Source organism: Zalophus californianus, chromosome 17 (assembly GCF_009762305.2).
Source record: "Zalophus californianus isolate mZalCal1 chromosome 17, mZalCal1.pri.v2, whole genome shotgun sequence".
NCBI classification, from domain to species: Eukaryota; Metazoa; Chordata; class Mammalia; order Carnivora; family Otariidae; genus Zalophus; species Zalophus californianus.
Genome location: NC_045611.1, coordinates 42,279,314 through 42,297,629, shown reverse-complemented (window position 1 = coordinate 42,297,629; position 18,316 = coordinate 42,279,314).

Here is an 18,316-nt window from a genome sequence, read left to right as displayed (position 1 = left end):
CAAGGATTACAGTTCGAAGCAATTGATTTAATTCCCAAACACCATGTCAGTCTGGAAGCATGACGCGCGCTTTGCGTGCTGTCTGGGTGGGCTCTAAAATGCGTCCCTGGCCCCCCGCGGCAGTTCTGAACCCAGAGCCGGAATCCAGGAGCCCAGACCTCATCCGGCATCAGTCAATACACAATTTGAGCTGGTGAGCCATCTCGACTGTGAAGATAGCTCTGCATCTTGATTTGTTAGGTACCTTTTGTTCACTCCCCGAAGAGCAGCAACTTTGCTGATTTCAGTTTAGTTTATTTTCCCACTGTTAACATGTGTACATGTAAGTGTTTTTGAAGATGCTTACATTAGTGTCATGTTTTGCGGATGATGTATAACAGTAGGATTTAGGTGAGAATCTTTAGTGCAAAATCTCTTGCTCCCGGTAATGAAGGAAGTGCGTGGTCGTCACAGGGAGGCATGGTAATTGATCCCACCACAGGCAAATTGTATCTCTTGCATTTCACTTTTGTCTTGGCACAGAGAGTATTAGTAATTATTCTGATTAGAATAATGGTCTGCATTTTTAAAGTGGGTAATTTGCACTTTTTTTAAAGTCACCGTTCAACCTCCACGGTAATGTCATTTTTGTAGCATTCTGCTGATCCTACAGACACCCAAAAACAGCAAGTGAAGAAACAGGAGTCTCTGCTCATGGGCAGAAAGTGTTATCCCCACTTCTGGCATCTTCTGGGACAGTTAGGAATCTGTGTCTATAAATGATGAATACTTGATTGGGAATGGGTTAGTTTTCTAAATTCTTTTCTTGATTCCTTATGGTTAAGAAAGGGAAAAGCAGTGCCTAAGCACCCAAAGATTCTGGAACAATTGATTTTTGTAGTCAGGTAAATCTAATCTCGTGTCCAGACCACCCGGCATGGGCAAAACCAGCAAAGCAGATGGCTTTCATAAATGAGAATTGAGCCACAACGGGAGAAGCAGGCAGCCTGATTTCCCGCTGAGTGTTCTGTGAAACACAGGAGTAGTTGAAAGGGAGCTCCAGCATAAAAGGGTTTCATCATCAAGGATGTTTGAGAAGTGCTGGGCCGAACCGTGTAAATCAGGGTTCTTTACTAACTGACATTGTGCGTCTACAAGAGAGGGATGTGCTCTGCTCTATCCCCTCTCACCTGGACAAATGCAACGGGCTCCAGTGGGCACCCTGTCCTTCTTTCGTCGTTCTGCATACACGGCCAGAGGGGGCTTTTTAGATGATTTGGCATGTCATGCCCCAACTTAAAATCCTCCAGTGGCTTCCATCTTGCATTCAGTGTAGACCCCAGCCGGCCTGCCCTTACCCTGCCTCTCTTGTTCTGTTCTCCTCCTTCCCAAAGGCTTCAGCCGCCCTGGCTTCTTCCAGTCCTTGGAATTCCTTGAGCCCTTTCCTGCCTCAGGGCCTTTGCGCTTGCTGGTCTTGGTGTTCTTCTGCCTGGAAATTTCTTCTCTTTAACTTCATGCCTGCTTCTCCTTGTCATTCGGATCACAGCTTAAAACCGCTCTATGAGAAGTGCTTCTCCCAAGCACCAGCTCTGTCCTGGCCCCTAGCCCCTGTCACTTTGTATTCATATTTGTAATGTACGTGTAAATGTAATGGCCATTAACATTTATTATTTTCTTTATAACATCCATTGCTTTATTGTCTCTCCCTGCCTGGACGTGAATCTCACAAGGACAAATCCATGGCCTGGTCTCTCATTCACACGGATCCTTTATGTTTAGAACCATGCCTGTGACTTGGAAGACTCTAGAAATACTTGAGTAATAGCATGAATGGTGGGCATATGTTAGAACCACGAGGTGCGGGCCACAGGCACTCACTGAGATGTGCTGTGTACTTAAACCACGTGCAGGCACTGGCCCAGGTGAAACCCCACCACGTGAATGTGTTCAGTGTTTGAAGAATGGATTAGAATCCAAGGGTTCAGAGCCACAGCCATTCTGAAAGTCGCAAGCCCAAATCGGGGACCTCAGGGGTGGGTGTGTGTGTCAGGTGCCCCTTCAGTCACCTGGTCCTGATTGCAGATGTCCCATACTGCTGTTTGTGCTGCAGGCAGAGTCCTTTCTGGGTGACAGGGTCTCATGTGGTTCCTGTCTCTGGGATGTTGCCCCCCCCCTTTTGCTGCTCCCATGCCTGTAGGCGTGAGCTCTCATTTCACCCACATGGCCTAAGGGGTTTGGGAACTTGGGGCCTTGAGAGAGAGTACTGGTCAAGCAGAGCAGGCACAGGGACTCTGCCCGACCATGAGTCACCAGTTTTCCCAAACTGCTGTATCACCAGGCCTGGAAATTCTTCCAGTCCAGGGCCTCCCATGTGGCCACGAGACTGTGTCAGCAGGGTCGATGCGGATGGCCACAGTGGGGTAGGAGTCCTAGGATTCTTCACCAGAGAGGGGGCGTCAAATGATGGCAACCTCCCAGCCAAAGCCAGGACCCCAGCCCTGTCAGATAATGGGGCCTCAGAGGGTTGGCCTCCCCCCTCACTCGGAGGATGCCAGCCTGCCTCCCAAGCTCCCATTCTAACCCCTGCACATCTGTCTGGAACCTCTGCCCATTGTCCCCTGTCCCATCCTCTGTGCTGCCCCTTTGGCCTCCTGGGTCCTTCCTCTTCTAGACTTCCAGAGTCATCATTCACTAGTCACTAGTCAGGGATGGCTGGTCTTGTTCTTCCTCCTCGCTTCTTACCTCCCATGCCAAGTTCTCCAGCTTCTGGGGGCCATGCCCTCATCCATCTCTCTGTCACTTGTCTTGCTTCGCTGAGCCCCTACATGGCAACCAGAGAAGGCGTGGTGCGTTACGGCTAAAGTCAGACTGTAGTGTTCATCTGCAGAAGGGAAGTTTCTAGTCACACTCTCTAGATGCATGGTTTTTTAAATGTTTACAACCACCAGGCTGCAAAACAGGAACGCGGGAGTGCCAGCAAATCCATGAGGGAGACCCAATGTGTCTCTATGGTGTGAGAGCTGTTTCTTTAGCTTGTATGGAATATCAGTGGGGCAAGTGTTTGTCGGCCAAAAGCTGTGGCAGGAGGAAGCAAGAGATGTGAAATGTGAATGTCCTTATTCATGGACGGAAGCATCTTTCAGGACAGTCGCCGGGGCCAAGTGAAGGGGGAAGGACTTCAGAAACACTTGTGCTCACCTTTGGTATTTGCTCTTTCTCTGCGGACACGGGGGTCTCTCAGACACGGAGCTCTGACACAGGTGGCCATAAATGGCATCTTTGACAGGGGGTTCTGGTCGGCACTGAGAGGTGGCCTGCAGCATCCTGGGCGGGGGGTGTCACACCACTAGCAGAGGCTCCCGTCAGGCACAGGAGACTCCCTGACAGAGGAACCCCCCACCGAAGTTGAATTCACAATCATAAATTGCAAACCACCATGAGAGAGAGTCTGTGCAACAAATGGGAGAATTGGCCTTCCAAGAACCAGAAGTCCTAGGACAACAGGAAAGAGATTTTTGAATGTGTTTAAAATATTTAGAGATGGCTGAGTCTGGATCACTACTTTTTTTTGTATGTTTGAAACCCATGAGGACATTTATTGTTTATTTTTTTAAAGATTTTATTTGAGAGAGAGAGAGAGAGAGAGAGACAGGGAGAGAGAACAAATGAGCAGAGGAGGGGGAGGGGCAGAGGGAGAAGCAGACTCCCCGCTGAGCAGGGAGCCCCACGTGGGACTCGATCCCAGGACCCCGAGATCACGACCTGAGCCAAAGGCAGATGCTAAACCGACTGAGCCCCCCATGCACCCCGCAATTAGGACATTAAAAAGGAGACTCGAAGAAGGAAGGCAGTCAACAGAGTACATGAAAAAGTGACAAGAATTTTAATTAGAAATTAGAGCCTGCACCTGCCGACACCAACCCCTTTCATTCTGTCCCCTCTTCTTCTTGGTAATCCATGCTGGAGAAAGCCAGTTTGTAATGCAGGTCAGCGCTCAGAGCACTATGTGATTGTCTTTATTCAAAACTCCTGAAATAACATGGCATCTGTCTCATCAGACAAAACTATGAGGACTTATTTCTCTGGGATAGATAGAACAGGTATGAATTTCCATTTGCTCAACCAGAGGAAAGTAAATGGTTATGTGTGATTTCATATTCATTTCTTCTACTCTGTAGCAGCCAGATACTTAATTTCCCTGGAATGCTATCCATAAACAGAAGTTGCTTGTTGCCATGGATTTCTGCTCTCAAGTTGGTTTTTTTTTTTTTTTCTCGTTGCCTTTTCCAAGACTTGAGTAAAGCCAGTCTAGCTGAGAAAATAAGTGAGTTATTTTTAGTTTTTTGAATGGTTTTTCATGAACTCTTTCCTTCCTTCGGTCCAAGGCCCCCTGGCCCATCAAAGACATTTTAAGGTTGGAAAAGGAAAAAGGTCTTTGCTGGGCCACTTCCCTGCATGCCTGCTCCTTCACTCTGGGCTCTCCCAGGAGACAGAAGCCCTTGCTGTCATTTACTGTGTCCTTGCAAGGAACACATTGTTTTCCAGACATCCCCAAGGTACTTCAGACATTTAAACAGAGACTTCTGGGTTCTCCTCTTCATTGGAGAGGGAGGCCCACCAGAGCCAGGTGCCCTGGGGTCATCCCCCAAGCATCCTTCCCCAGCCACTCTTCATGCCATTTCGGTTCTAGTTCTCACTATACGCCAGATGGAAGGAGTCATGAAAAGACATGGAGGCACCTTTAAATGCGTATTTCTAAGGGAAAGAAGACAAGCTAAAAAGGTCACGTACTGTGTGATTCCAACTAGATCACCTTTTGGAAAGGGCAGAAGTGCAGAGAAAGTGAGAAGATCAGTGATTTGGGGGGGTTCGGGGGGACCAGGGTGAAGGGAGAGATGAGTAGGTAGAGCACAGGGGTTTTTAGCGCCCTGAAACTAATTCTGTGTGATATTGTCATGGTGGATAAGTGTGAAAACCCATGGAATAACGTGCAGCACAAAGAATGAAGCCTAATGCATACTATGTAGCTTTTAATTAACAATAATGGATCAGTATTGGCTCACTGGTTGTACAAATGTATCACAGTAATGCAAAATGTGAGTAATAGGGGAAATTGTGTGGGAGTAAGGGAGTTGATGACCCGCATCTCCCATGTTGATGGGCCTGGGCCTGTCCTAGAGATGGCCAATGGAGAGCCCCTGTGGTTGGATAGTGGGCTAGTCACCTGCCCTCCTGAAATCAGGTGTTCCTCTGTAAAAACAGGGTGACATCAGCTGCGTGGCCAACTCTCAGGAGTATTGAGAGAAAGGTGAGTAAAGTGAGAGTCAAGGGACTCCTCTGAGTGAACTTGAAACCACTGCAAACTTCCTACTGGAGATAAGAGGTGACCTTCTACCGCTCTGGTTGGGTGCACCTTGGAAGATTTGGTTTGCTTCATCTCCATCAGACGGCCAACCTTTTGAAGAAGATCCAAGGACAGGAGCCTTTTCTTTTTCTCTTGTGATTTTGACCTGGTGCTTTCACCAGTGACAGTCCATAGTACCCAAGCCAGGCTGGGACCAGACAGGAGCTCAGGTCCAAGACAAGAATGGGTGTTGTAGTCTGCCTTGCTCTGCATTTCCTCAAGGAAAACATAGGTTGGCCACTTACTCTATTTTATTTATTTATTTATTTAAAATATTTATTTATTCATTTGAGAGAGAGAGAGAGGAGGGGGAGGGGTAGAGGGAGCGAATCTCAAGCAGACTCCGTTCTGAGCATAGAGCCCCAGATGGGGCTCAATCTCACCACCCTGAGACCACAGCCTGAGCGGAAACCAAGAGTTGGATGCTTAACAGACTGAGCCACCCAGATGCCCCTATTTATTTTTTAATTAAGAGATTATTTTATTACTTTAAAGGCAATGCCGTTGATCCATTGCTGCATGTCTGCGTCTAAGGTTTCAAGGACATTTTCAGAGATGATTGTGTAAAGCAGCAAGCATGTGCAAAAGGTTTAGGAGAAAATATGCAAGCAAGGGATGCGTTCTGAAAGTCTACTTCTGAAGTATCAGAAGCATGGTTTGAGGTATTGCACAAAGCCTGCAGGACGCCTTCAGAGAAACTGCACCTTAGCAACGACTGATCTCTGCATCCAGGGATGGAGGAACAGATTAAACCTGAACCTTAGTTAAGCATTATTAAGGAAGAAGGATACCTTAGTGATGGGAGGGCAGCAGCAACTTCCCAAATGTATCCCACACTTGCATGCACTCTCTGTCTAGCAAGAGCATCTCCTGGTCTTGCAAAAGGACAGCAGAGTGACCATAGGAACCAACGGGCCTGACTAATGATTGTTTCTCTATCATAATATCAAGCTTTAAAAAAAATCCTAAAAATAGATTTTATTTATTTATTTATTTATTTATTTATTTATTTATTTATTTATTTGAAGGGGGGAGGGGTGGGGGGTGGAAATCTCAAGCAGACTCCTTGCTGAGCATGGAAACTGATGAGGGGCTCAATCCTGCAACCCGGAGATCATGAGCTGAAGAACCAAAACCGAGAGTCAGATGCTCAACTGACGGAGCCACTCAGGTGCCCCTAAGAGTAATTGGTAATAAAGATTTTATTTTTTATTAGTTTTAGACTTACAGAAAAGTTGGGAAGGTAGGACAGAAAGTTCCCATACCTGAACCCAGTTACTGACATCTTGCATCATCATGGGACATTTGTCACAATTAATGAGCCAATATTAAGTCAAGTCCACACTTGATTCACATTTCCTTATTTTTTCATCGACCATCCTTTTTTTTTGTTCCAGGACCCCCATCAGGATACCACGTTCTATTTAGCTGTCATGTCTCCCTAGGCTCCCCCTGCCTATGACAATTTCTCTGACTTTCCTTGTTTTTGATGACTTTGACAGATTCAAGGTCAGGTATTGTGTAGAATCTCCCTTAATTGGAATTTGTCTGATGTTTTTCTCATGGTTAGACTTGTGGGTTTTGGAGAAGGACACCACCGAGGTCAAGTACCTCCTCATCACATCCTAGCCTTGATCACCTGATAGAAGTAGTGTTTGTCCGGTTTCCCCACATAAAGTTACTCCCCCGCCCTGTCCATACTGTACTTTTTGGCAGGAAGTCCTGATGCTCAAGGGGTGAGCAGCTATGCCCCACCTCATCAGGGCAGGGTACATACATAAATTGTTTGGAATTCCTCTGCTGGAGATTTGTCAATTCTACCCCATTTGTCTAATCAATAATTTCTTTATATTATATGGACTCATGAATATTTTTATTATACTTTGAGTTATAATCCAATACTACGTTACTTATTTTGTTGATCAGATTGTTCCAGCTTTGCCACTGGGAGCTTTTTCAATTGGTTCCTGTGTCTCTTTGACAATTTCACAATTGTGCCTTTATGGAGCACTTTCTTACTCTCTAGCACTGTAAGATGCTCCAGGCTCATTTTGTATATCCCGGTCCTAGGCTCAGCCATTTCTCCAAAGAGCCCTAGTTCCTTTTTATTGGAGAATGATCGTACAAACTAAGATCTGGGCAATACGTGCATTCATTGCTACTGGGGTCCTATCGTTTCTAGGACCTCTCAAATGGCAGAGCAAGAAAATGTATCTGTGTATTCAACTTGCGTATATACATATATCTGTAAATACTTTGATATGTAGCCAGATGTGTCTATATGAAGCTGAACATGGATCATACTGATGTCTCCAACTCCAATGTATTACACTTGGATCATTCTAGCTCCCTTCCCTTGCTTATCTGTAAACTCCCACTTCAGAGTTATGTAGGTTAGCACGCCCTTCAGTTGTTTCATACATTTGTAATACAATTAAATTCTTTTGTCATCATCTGTGTTCCATCCTGAGATTCTCCAAATTCCTAAGGGATTTTAAAAAAACGTATACAAATTAAGGTGCATTCTGCGTGCCATGACATTCTATGGGTTTGATACGTGCATCGTGTCATCTATCCACCATCACAGCATCATAAAGAAGAGTTTCACTTCCTTAAAAAAGAATCACCTGTGTTTCACCTGTTTGAGCTTTTGTCCTCCTCAAACCCCTGGCAATCATGGATCTCTTTACTGTTTCTGTGGTTTTGCCTTTTCCAACATGTCCTATGAATGGAATCATACAGTATGTGGCCTTTTCAGACTGGCTTCTTTCATTCAGCCATATGCATTTAATATTCATTCACATTGTTACATGTCTAGTTTCTTTTTATCACGAAATAATATTACATGGAACAGATCTACTACTGTTAGTCCTTTCACTTAATTGGAGAACATCTTGGTTGCTTCCAGTTTGGAGTGACTATGAATAAATCTACTATAAATATTCATGTACAGACTTGTCTTGTGGACTTAAGTTTTCAATTTAATTGGATAAATACCTAGGAGCATGACTGCTGGGTGCGATGGTAAGTCTATGTTTAGCTTTGTAAGAAACTGCCAAACTGTCTTCCCAAGTGGCAGCCCCAGTTTGCATCCCCACCTACAGTGTGAGTTCCTGTTGCTCTGTATCTTCTCGCCAGCAACTGGTATTATCAGTTTTATGGATTTTAGCCGTTCTATTATGTGTGTAGTGGTATTGCTTTGTTATTTTAATTTGCACTTCCTTAATGCCTAATGATTTTCTTTTCATAGCCTTATTTGCCATCTGTATGACTTCTAGAGATATATTCTTTATTTTTAAATAACTTCAAATCAATAGAAAAGTGGCAAGGACAGTGCAAAGAACTTCATTATTCTTTAACAGTATGAAGATAAATTTCTTACTCGATGCCCTGTCACTCCCTAAAACTTAAATATGTATTTCCTACAAACAAAGACATTCTCCTACAGAACCTCGGTAGATAGCTAAAATTGGGAAATTAGCATGGATCTATTACTAACAGTCACTCCTCAGACCTCATTCAAGTTTCACCAGTTGATTTGATAGCATCCTTTATGGAGGAAGGCTTGAGTCCAGAAATGTGTGGTGTACGGACCAGGTAAAATGAAAGGCCTGGCATTTATCCAAGATCCCAATGGCTCCTGGATTGAAATTTTGAATCCTAACAAAATGACAACTATTATTTAGTTCTGTGAGAATACTGCTTTGCGATTTCAGTGAAGACCTTGTGGGAGGTAAAAAAGGAAATGGTGTGATTCAGGACATTCAGATAACAGAAACATCTAGGACTGAAGAATCATTGTCCCAATTTAAGATTATTCTGAAGTCCACTCCCCTTTCCTATTTCAGCTATGTTTTTCACCTAACTGTTCAGTCATTGTGATTTTAAAGTAGTGCTTTGTCTTATGTCCTTGAATTTAGTTAAAAAACTTTACTTTTTAAGGTAATAATTAGAAGAGTTCCCTTCAGAGGCTGCATTTGCCTTCTTTCTCCTAAATATGATTTCTCTACAAGTCTGCCTTTGAATCATCATTCTCAAAAAAAAAAAAAATTAGAAAAAAAAAGCAATGTGTGGTGCGTTGAATTGTCAAGTCTCTCGGTTATTTAATCTGGAGCTGTTCCTCAGCCTTTCCTTCCCTTTCATGACCTTGGTTCTTCCGAAGGTCACGGGCCAGTAGACTCTCCCTCAAGTTGGTTTGACTGATGTCTGCTCACATTTAGATTCAGGTTTTGTGGTTTTGGCCAGAATGTCAGAGGTGACACTGTGCTCTCCTAATCGCATCTTATCAGGGGGCATCTGACCTCCATTTGTCCCGTTACTGATGATGGTAACTTGACTAAAGTGTATCTGTATCTGCCATCCTTTTTTTTTACTACACAATTACTCTTTTTACTTTTGTCATTAATGAACATTTTGTGGGGAGGTGCTTTGAGACTCAGTGAATATCTTGCTTCTCATCACACGTCTATGCACTGGTCCTAGCATCCACCAGTGACTCTTGGATGAATTTGTTACCATGATGGCTGCGAGGTGATGATTTTCTCACTCTGTCGTTCCTTATACACTTGGCTCCCCTATCCTACTGCAGGGAAGCATTCTGTGGTTCTCCATTTATTGATTTGTATCACCATGGGCTTTATAGATTTCTGTTGCAGTCAGTGGATTCTAATTTCCAGTGGGAGCTCCTCCCGTGTCCTTTGGCATCTCCCCATCATTCTTTGAACACATCCTTATTTTCTGGTGCAACAAGATGTCCAGGCTCATCTTGGGCTTTCCCTGACCTGTTCACTTTATGGAGAATGATTTTTAGAAAGTAAGACCTGGATGCTAGGGGAGCTCATGACTTTTGGGGTGTCTCTGCTCCCGGGGACTCTCAGTCAACACAGATAGGAAGTACATGAATGCATAAACATACAGGCAGACATACACACACATATTTATATACGTATACCTATATTAACATTTATGTTTAGTTTTATATCTATCTTTATGTATCTTGAAGACCATGAATTGGTGCTGATAACTCACATTTTCATCTCATCCTAAAGCATTCTATATGAGTTTGCTAGGGCTGCCACAGATTGGGCGTCTTGAACAACAGAAGTTTAATTTCTCACCGTTCTGGAGGCTGGAAGGCCAAGATCAAGGCACCAACAGGGTTGGTTTCCTCTGAGGCCTCTCTCCTTGGCTTGCAGATGGCAACCCCACCCTCTGCCGTCTCTTCACATGAGCATCCCTCTGAGCACCTGAGCCCCTGACGTCTCTTTGTGTGTCCTAATCTCCTCTGTATAAGGACACCTGTCAGATGGGATTAGGGCCTACCCTAATGGCCTTATTTTAACTTAATTACCCCTTTAAATTACCCTGTCTTCAAATACAGTCATTCTTAGGTACTGGCAGTTTAGGGCTTTCACATATGAATTTGGGGGGAGGACATGACTCAGCCCATAACAGGCTGATGATTTTAGTTTTTTCTTCCTTTCCATATTTAAAACTCCCTTTTCTAACAGTGAGGAATGTGGCTCCCATTTTATCCATATATTTACATATTAGATCAGTGCCCTCTGTACATACCAATCTCTTGCCGCCGCTGCTTCTGCACACACACAGAAGCCCTCCTCGTCCCCCTTGGGGTCAGAAAACCCACACTGTGCATCCCCTACCCCCCACTCCACACAGTCGCCTGCCTCATCCCATGAAGCCTGCAGTTCCTCACTCTGGGCACCCTCCTTGTTCGGCTTTTGTCCACTCTCCCCATGACACACCACTGCTACTGCTACCCTCCCCCCCAGCCCCCCACATACCTCCTCATCACACTGGGGCTCCAAAACCCCACACCAGACTTCACCAATGCCCCTTTGCCCTGCTGGGCTCTGGTGTTCGGCTGCTGGTGCTCCCCACCCCCACACTGCAGCAGATGCTGAGTTTTGCCCCACCCCACCTGGTAGCTCTTAGATGGAGGGAAGGAAGACTGATTCCCGAGGGGTGTTGGGTCCTCCCAGATCCCAGGCGAAGGGCATGGCTGGATCAACGGGGGCTCTTTATTGCAAATGACAGAAGCCTACTCTGGCTAATGTAAGCAAAAGAAACGATGATTATGAAAAAGACATGAGACAACACAAAGAATCATATAACCCCTAGGCAGCTGCAGGTAGGCTGGGAAGCCAGGTGGCCAGAGGATGTGGGGGCTTAGGAAGGATTTGGGGGTTACTGCCATCCGAATGGCTGAGCACAAACCGTTTTCCTCCATTTAAAACTCAGATTCCTGGCAAGGGGTACGTGTCAGACCAAACTCTGGGCCAGGGAGCAGGTACTGGAGTTGACTTCCCACCAGAAGCACATGAAATAGGAAAGTCAGTTTCCCAAAGAAAAAGTGGGGCCTTGTGGCCCACGGCAGGGCAGGCCATGAGCACCTGAGAACGAAAGGTTTAGAGTGACTTAAACAACAGAAATGTATTTTCTCACGGTTCTGGGGGGTGGAAGTCTGAGATCAAAGAGTTACCTCCTTCTGACAGCTGGGAGGGAAGGATGTGTTTCAGGCCCTCTGCTAGCTGCTTGTAGTCTGGGGCGTTCCTTGGCTGTAGATGGTGTTCTCCCAAGGGCCTCATATCATCTTTCCCCTATGCGTGTCTGACTGTGCAGCCAAATTTCTCCTTTTTATAAAGACACGGTCATATTAGATTAGGGCCCACCATACTCTAGTTAATTACCTCCTCTTAGCTCATTGCATCTGCAGTGGCCCCATTTCTGAATAAGGTCCCATTCTGAGGTGCTAGGGGTTAGGAGGGGAACAAATTCCACCCATAACAGTCCTTTGGGGACATCCAATCCAGTGTCTCCGGAAAGACTATGTTCCAGATAGTACCTTTTCCCACCCTGGTGTATCTTGCTCTGTCCTGGAAGAAGCCTCTATCTGGACAAATTGGAAAACTGAAACTATCTTCCTGGTAAAAAAGAAATCCACTCTTATGGGAACTTCACCTGAATTCACGGCTAGAAGTCATCCCAGTAGCAGAAAAATGCATCAGGGGCTGATGCCTCCTTCTTCTGCTGGAGGATGCATGGCCATCTGTGCACAGCTGACTGATTTTCAGATATCTGCAGTTGGCATTCTGATTAATAAGATCCAGGGTAATTTTAAGGTGTTCACAAATGCTTTTAATATTTTGTCTTTGCTAAACTGACACACACTAGACAGCAGCTATTTTGCAGGTCAGCAATGTTTTGGATATTAGAAAGGGATCTTCTTACTCAGAAAAGAACAGGAACTTTAAGATTCACTATGAAATTGTAGTAATCAAGACAGTGTGGTACTGGTGACAAGATTGAAAAATAGATTAATGAAGAGGACAGAGGACCCAGAAGCAGATACTTGTGTGGAGCCCCGAGCTGTCAGTGAGAAGTTCAAGGATTGGTCCCTTGATTTCGACAAAAATGCCAGAGCAATCCAACAGGGAAAGAACAGTCTCTCACAAATGGTGCTGGGACGACTGGATATCCATATAGAAAAAAAAAAAATGAACCTCAACTCTGGTAGCAGTTAGGGTTTGATGAGAGAAGCGGAGTCACTGTGAACAAGGGTTTTATTATAGGAACTCGACCCTACCAGTTGTGAGAGCTGGTTAAACAGTCTATGTAAAACTGTTGCTTTTGCTTCTATGTTTGGCCTGAAATCAATGGGACTGGCAGACAGGAAGGAAAGACGTGTGTGAGAAACGGGAGGACAAGGGTAAACCGGACCCATGAGGACAAATTGACACCTGCATCTGTCTGTCAGCAACACTAACCTCAGTGATGAGGATGCCCTATGGAAGAAGCTGGTGCCCTTGACCATGGAGCTGAAGGCTCCTGGTCCAGGACTCAAGAGAGCAGGACGAGTGTATGCCTGGCTGGCTGCACAAAGTCAGAGGGACCCGACAGACTAGCGACCATGTGCCTGGCTCTGTGTGGATCACTGGAGCTTAGAGCTGGCACTTCCTTCACTTCCACTTTCCAAATATGACACACATTTCTCTTGTGCTCATCCCAAACCCAGAACCATACAGGGAAGGGAAATGTAGTTCATGCTGAGCTTCCTCAGGAAAAAGCTCCCAGAGCCCTTACCTCACACCACATTAAAAGATTAATTCCACACGGCTCACCCACCTAAGTATAAATGCCAAAACTTAAAGCTTCCAAAGGAAAACATGGGAGAATATCTTCACAACATTGAGGAGACAGATCGCTAATCTATCACTAAAGGAGCATACCATAGAAGAAAAAACAGACAAAGCAGACCTCCTCAAAATTAAAATCCTCTGGGGGCACCTGGATGGCTCAGTCGGTTGAGTGTCTGACTCTTGATTTCGGCTCAGATCATGATCTCAGGGTCGAGAAATCGAGCCCCGTGTCGGGTTCCCCGTGTCAGGCAGCCTGCTTGAGACTCTCTCTCTCCCTTTCCCGCTACCCCTCCCCCACCTCTCTCTCAAATAAATAAATCTTTAAAGAAAATTAAAACCTTCTGCTCGTCAAAATATGCCATCACAGGGTACCTGGGTGGCACAGTTGGTTGAACATCCAATTCTTGACTTCCACTCGGCTCATGATCTCAGGATTGTGAGATCGAGCCCCACATTGGGGTCTGCGCTCAGTGCAGAGTCTGCTTGAGATTCTCTCTCTCCCTCTCTCTCTCTGCTTCTCCCACTCATGCGCTCTCTCTCTCTCTCTCTCTCTCTCTCAAAATAAATAAATAAATAAATCTTTTTAAAATGCCATCACAAAATGAAAAGATAAGCCACAGACTGGGAGAAAATATTCATAAAACATATCATCCTTACTAACTCAATAATTAAAAAGTCCAAAAAATGGGCAAAAGATTTGAAAAGACACTTCACAAAGGAAGCTATGGTCAATAAGCCCATGGAAAAGTATTCGATATCATTAGTTAGAAATGCAAATGAACACCACACTGAGATACCACTACACGCCAACCCCAACAATGAAAATGTAAGACAGTTCCAAGTGTTGGAGAGAATGTGCAGCAATCACATTTTCGGTGAGGAAGCATAAGGATATCAGTAACTTACTTTGAAAGGCATCAAAATTTGGATAGTGAGGCAGACTTTATTTTCCAGAAGTGACCACAGCAACATCTTCCTTCCCACCTGCTCTCGTACAGCCGTGGCCATCAGGGGAAACTGGGCCACACCCCTTGGTGGACAGGGAGTCTAATTGCCCTCCCCTGGAATCTAGTGTGCATGTGACTGTAGAACCATCGAGTCCAGTGGGAATGATGCGGTAGAAGTTCCAAGGCCGGGTCAGGAACATTCGAGAAACTTCCACTTTGTCCAACAGGAACACCTGTGCTTGGAGTCCCGAGCCGTCAGTGAGAAGTTCAACTACGGTGAGGGCGCCGTGCTGCCGTGAGGCCAACTCAACTGAGTCTTAGTCACTCCATTCTGTTGTCTCAGTCTGCAAGTCATCCTAGCCCAGGTTCGAGACATGTGAGTGAAAGACCCTCCCGCTATTTCCAGCTCTGACCCATTTCAGGAGATTTCCAAGCAGGACAATGGAAGTACCCCCTGGTTTCTTTCAGCTGTGCATCCTAAGGAATGGCTAGAGAAGAGAGAGAACTAAAGAAAGAAAGAACTGGTTTCAAGAATTAAATTTAGAAGAGTGTAGAAGTCAGGAGTAGCTGGATTCAAAAACAACTTCTCATTCCAAGTTTCTCCCATGGAAGATTCTCAAAGAAAGAGCTTCAGAGAGAAGAATGAATGCAAGGTGCTGCCAGGAAGACATCTCAGGGTAAAGATGAAGACACCGGGAAGTTTTTAGGTGGTGCCTTGCAGCCCCTTCCCACCAGACAGAAGTTCTCTCTCTTTTTTCTAAGATTTTTATTTATTTATTTGACAGAGAGAGACACAGAGAGAGAGGGAACACAAGCAAGGGGAGTGGGAGAGGGAGAAGCAGGCTTCCTGCTGAGCAGGGAGCCCAGTGCGGGGCTCGATCCCAGGACGCTGATATCATGACCTGAGCCAAAGACAGATGCTTAAAGACTGAGCCACCCAGGCGCCGCCAGACAGAAGTTCTCTTAAAGATATTAACAGCATGCCTTGCAAACCCTCTGTGTTAAACAATACAATGGCTAGCGATCCTGAGGAAACTGTCCCACAGCAACCTCATGGAGAGCCCAAAGTAGAAAAGGGCTTAGTTTGAAGAGATTTGGAACTATGGCTTTTGTTTAATGGATTGGATTTACGGATTGATACAGAAGAAATCCACAAAGGTTTTAAAGGAAGTGAATTAGATTGGAATGAAAGGGAAAGAGACAATTCAAAATGAAAGGAGGCCTTTGAACTCCCATGCTTTTATGGGCAGGGAGCAGTTTCAGAAGGCTTACTTAACAATGCAGCTCATTTCTTATGGAAGAGGAAGCATGACTCAGAGGGCAGAGCCAAGAACCATGGAAAGCAATTCCCAAGGAATTGGCAACTGGTACCCAGCCAGATTTCAGAATTGTTTTGGTCCAGTGTCACCTGTGCCTCCCATTTTCTCCCTCTTTGAATAGGAGTATCTCTGGTGATTATCCTATTTCTGTTCTCATCTATGTAAAGGGGTGAGGAGGGTGGCGGGGGTTGGGGGGCAGGTAACATGTCCATTTATTCCACAGGTCTTCAAATAGAGTACCCAAGGGATCATACTTGAGGGGCCTTATGCATGCCTGGACCTGATTTATTAAAGGAAATCTTGGACTTTGAGCCCAAGCCTGACAGCTTTAATGGAAAGAGACTTTGGGGAGCTCTTAGGGTGGGCATTTTGAATAGGAGTTGTTATGACCAAGGGACAAATGTGGCATCTCCAGCGATGGCTGCAACAAGAGCTCTGGTCCATGGGATCTTCTACAAAGTGACCTTGCCACGTCACCATCAAGAGGGGGACTCTAATTCTCCTCTTCTTGGATCTGTGACTACTTCAGCCAATAGGAAATAATGTAACTTCCAGCTATGTAACTTCCACAGCTGGGTTACATAGGCAAAGCAACTTCTGCCTTGTTTGCAGAACTCACACTTAGAGCCCTGTGCTGCCATGTAAAAAGTCTGGCTATCTTGAGCCTACCATCCTGGCAGGAAGTCCAGGCTCCATGAGAGACCACACACAGGCTCTCTGTTGGCGCCACCCAGATATGGGAGTGAGGGTGCTTCCAGATGATTCTAGCCGCCAGGCATCAAGTCTTCCCAGCTGAGGCCCTAGACATCATAGAGCAAGAACAAGTCAACCCTTCTATGCCCTGTCTGAATTCCTAACTCATGGAATCCATGAGCATAGCAAAATAGCCGTTGCTTTAAGTCACTACGTTTTGGGAAGTTTGTTCCACAATAGTAACCAGAACAGATGGATTGCTGAATGGACAGAGGGCTGGATTGATAAACAGACATGCGATAAAGCAAATTGAATAAAATATTAATTGTAGAGTCCAAGTGAAGCATGCATGGGTGTTCCCTCTACAATTACTTCCATTCTTTTTTTTTTTTTTTGTATATTTGAAAATTTTTACAGTAGAATGTTGGTAAGGGAGGAGGAAAGAATAGAAAGCACTGAATGACAGCAAAAGCACTAGTTAGCATTTATCTTGTATTGCCATGTGCCAGGCCCTGTGCCAAGGACGTTTATATTCATTTTCTCATTTAATCTTCTCAACAGCCCCCATAGCCTGGTGGTGTAATTTTTTCCATTTTACAGATGAGAAAACTGGGTCTCAGAGACGTGAAGTCACTCACCTATGGTAACAATGCTCGTAAATAATAGAAGCAGGACTTCAGGTATGTGTGACTCTGTAATTGAGGCTAACTCCCTCAGATCCAGAGCACCCCGCATTCCTGTCCCCTCCACCCATTTCTTTGATAGAAGGTTAAAACCCAGCAAATGGCTTCTAAGGACTCCTTAATTTTCACACGTCTCCAGTACTGGATTGTACTTTTATAGAAGGGAAATAAAGTGCTTATTTCAGTTTTCTTCCTTCAGGGATGGGATTGTCTTCTTGCCAGCAATCTCGGCTGCTGCACATTCTTCTCCCCGTGCTGAGAAAACTTGCCCCACCTTTGGGGCTCCAAAGGTGGCAATGAGTTGTCATGTTTATTGTCCCCTCCCATTCCGACTGTACTCGGAAGGTAGGGCGGGCTCTTTTTATGAATGAGAACACTGTGAGGCTCAGAGATTTTAAGGTGACCAAGGTCACATAGGATTACAGGCTGGACAGACTTGCCCGGTCAGGAAAGGGCCCCTATTCTGCGGAGAGGGGGTGGTGCCTCGTCAGTCCGCGGGGTCGGCGGGGCGGCTGCCTGGGCAGGGGCTGGTCTCCCCGGTGCCTTGACACCCACCGGGGCAGAGCTGGGGACCCTGCGTGAGCCGGCTGACAGATGGCTCGTGCGCCCCCAGAGCCGCGCGGACGCGGCCCCCACCCGGCGAGGCCTGGGTCCTGCCGCCCTACAGCTCCGCACCAGCACCCCGTTTGGAGGCTGCGGCCTCCTGAGGAGGGGTGGCTGGGCCGAGGCCGTCCAGCTGGCGATGGCAGGGCCGCCACCCGATCTCCGGGGCCCGGAGGCGCGGCGGAGCTGGGGAGTGGCTGTCCCGCTTGCCCGCGGGCCTTTCATCCGCAGAGCCGCCGTCCAAGGTTCTTGTCTCCGCCTGGGGTCGCCTGAGCGCCGCAGCTCCAGAAAGCCCTTCTTGGACGATAAGGGGGCGGGGTACGGGGGCTGCAGGAGAGGCAGCTGCGCCAGGCTGCTGTCAGAGCCCGAGGCGGGGGTCCGGTTTCTTGGCAACGGGTCCCCTGTTCGGGTCGGGTCCTCCCCGCCCGGGGCCGGCCTCTCTCTCCCCTCCCCTGCCGAGGCTCCGCGGAGTCCCGGGCCCGGGGACCCGAGGCCGAGCCCAGGTGTGGCCTGGGGGGCGCGGCCTGGG